Source organism: Microtus pennsylvanicus, chromosome 6 (assembly GCF_037038515.1).
Source record: "Microtus pennsylvanicus isolate mMicPen1 chromosome 6, mMicPen1.hap1, whole genome shotgun sequence".
NCBI lineage: Eukaryota > Metazoa > Chordata > Mammalia > Rodentia > Cricetidae > Microtus > Microtus pennsylvanicus.
Window position 1 is genome coordinate 98,999,268 of NC_134584.1, and position 2,674 is coordinate 99,001,941.

A 2,674-nucleotide genomic window follows, 5' to 3' on the forward strand; every position below is an offset into this window, starting at 1 on the left:
ACAATCTTTTGTGATTTCATGTTTGATGAAAACTGGAACAAGGTAAATCAATTAAATGTTAATCCAGTAAAGGGGAGCTATGACTATAGCAATATGTGATTTAAAAAATGGCCTTCTGAGTAAAGAAAACCCTAAACTAAGAAGTACCATGTATAACTGTCAATAAATTGAGTAGTTACTATAATCAAACCTAGTTATCCTTGATGGGAATGAACCAAAGAATCCAGCAGTAAATTTTGTGAAATTAAAACCGATAAATCTGAAAAGAGAAATAGAAAAATATACAACACTAGTGAAAGACCTCAACATTCTCTTTTTAAAAATCGTAAGTAGAAAAAAATCAGTGGGCATAATTTAATACCATTCAAAATCTCTTGGCCAATATTCATGGCATTCTCTATTTAATAAGACTGAATGCACATTATCTTCCAGTCTCTACATAGAAATACAAAGACAGGCCATATGATAAAAGAACAAGCTTGGTAACAGGAAATGCTTGGAGAAACCAAAAAGACTTGAAATCAAATAGAATAGAATTAATAACATCAAATACAATAAACTTGGAAATCATTTACAGAAATATAACAGGGAAATCTTCAAACATTTGGAAAACAAACAACACTCTTTGAATAGTTCATGGTTCAAAGAGAAAGTCTCAAGGGCAATATAACACTATCAAACTGAGTGAATATGGAATACAATAAATCAATATTTATGGGATACAGCCAAAACATTGCTGTTGGGAAATTTTATTGTAGTAAATATATGCAAACAAAAGATGAGGTTTAAATGAATAATCAAAGCTCTGTCAAGGAAAATGTGAAGAAAACAGCAAAATATAATGAAGAATGCAAAGTCTGTCTTGGAAAGCAGAAGACAGAACTCTTCCCAGTCCTTCTCACTGAGTCAGTCAGTATTACTCTGATTGTCCAGTTTGTGTAAACAAAAAATACAATCAGGATTAGAAAGAGGAAAAAAAATTAACCTGAGAACAAAAGTACAAAGGTAAGAGTTTCCAGAGAGAGAGAGAGAGAGAGAGAGAGAGAGAGAGGAAGGGAGGGAGGGAGGGAGGGAGGGAGGGAGGGAGGGAGAGAGAGAGAGAGAGAGAGAGAGAGAGAGAGAGAGAGAGAGAGAGAGAGAGAATTTGCACATGTGATGAAATTAATTCAAATCCCTGTAGGGATTATGTTATGATAAGTTATCTGTAAACTAGATGGCTAGAAACATCAGTAGTACAAATCAAACCTACTTTGCAAATCACAACCCTAAATATTACTGCCTGAGAATAGAAGAGATGTCCAATCATAAAAAGGTGAGCGAATTATTTGTTTTGCTTTTTTTCCTGTTTAAACTCACAACAGATTTATGTTCATGAACACTGGAGATGACTGTTTACTTTTCTTAGTTCAATAAGCTAAAGGTTAAGTTCTTCCAGAAATATTCTCACAGATATGTAAAATTTTCGTCTGAGTATCATTTAACCTAAACAAATATACAATCACAGCTATAAATCAACTTATGAATATATATGTAAAACATTTAACAAAACACTAACAAATTAAAATTTAAATAGATAGAAAGATTTACATGGTGCCCACTTGGGCAACACATATACTAAAATTAGAACAATACATAGACGTTCAGCATGGTCTTAGAAAAGGAAGAGACACAAATTCATGAGATATACCATATATTTTGTAAGTAGATGGAACTCTAAAAGATTATTGAATGAGGTAGTCCCAACCCAGAAAGACAAATGTTGCATATTCTCTCATTGGAGGGTGTTAGTTCCAAATCTTCAGATGGGAGCATATATCGAGGGGTAATTTTAGAAGCCAGTTAAATAAAAAGGGACAATTACCAAGGTGTAGAGGTGTGGGAAAGGAACAGAAAAGAGAATAACAAAGCACAAATGACCTTTTGTTCCCATGGAAATAGGAAAGGTGAACTCTAAGCAGAGAGGAGAGGAGGATATAAATAGAGAAGAAAGGAAGTCAGAAATAGCACTAATGATGTTTGAAAAAATCATAAGGAATTATTCTACTAGCTACCACAAATAAAACACACACACACACACACACACACACACACACACACACACCTCATTGCATCTGGACTGACTGTGCTCCCTCCAAGAGTCAAAGATCATTTAACAAATCCCCGAACATCATCCATTCCAATATCATGCATGAGAAACCCTCTTGAGTGGTTGGTCAGGGTTGCTTAAGACATTCCCAAAATATTATGGTGTATTGCTGTTGCCTTTCATTGCCAACCTCCCCTACAGAAGAGGAAAGTAATTCCCTATTGCTGAAGACACGACACTCTTCAAATGCAGAACCTAGAGGCCCCTTCAGCTGGAACTGACCTGAATGCTGCTTCCTGGGTCAGTTAAGCTTCTCAACTAAGTAAGCAAAAGTCTTACCCAGCTATGACACCTATGAACCAAAAGGACAACCATCATGCTACAATAACCCTAAGGGTTCAGTAGTGATACATGTTGTTTTATCTTCGGCACAGCGTCTGTGCCTTAGTCTACTGCTATTTCAACCAGCAATAGTTACTTCATAGTTACCAGCCTGCTTCTCTGAAAATGGCCTGACTGCTCAGGCCACAACCTGGAGAGAATCCTTTTCCCACAGGCATCTGCTCTGTCACTGCTACTAAAGGTAGT

The 2,674-nt window shown here is 36.0% G+C and overlaps 1 non-coding gene across 1 annotated transcript; it reads left to right on the forward strand.

Moving 5' to 3' along the window:
- Positions 1-1,590: 1,590 nt before the first annotated feature.
- On the forward strand, positions 1,591-1,696 carry LOC142853199 (U6 spliceosomal RNA). Its single transcript, XR_012911124.1, has one exon. It is a non-coding gene; the product is annotated as a U6 spliceosomal RNA (small nuclear RNA).
- The last annotated feature ends 978 nt before the right edge of the window (positions 1,697-2,674 follow it).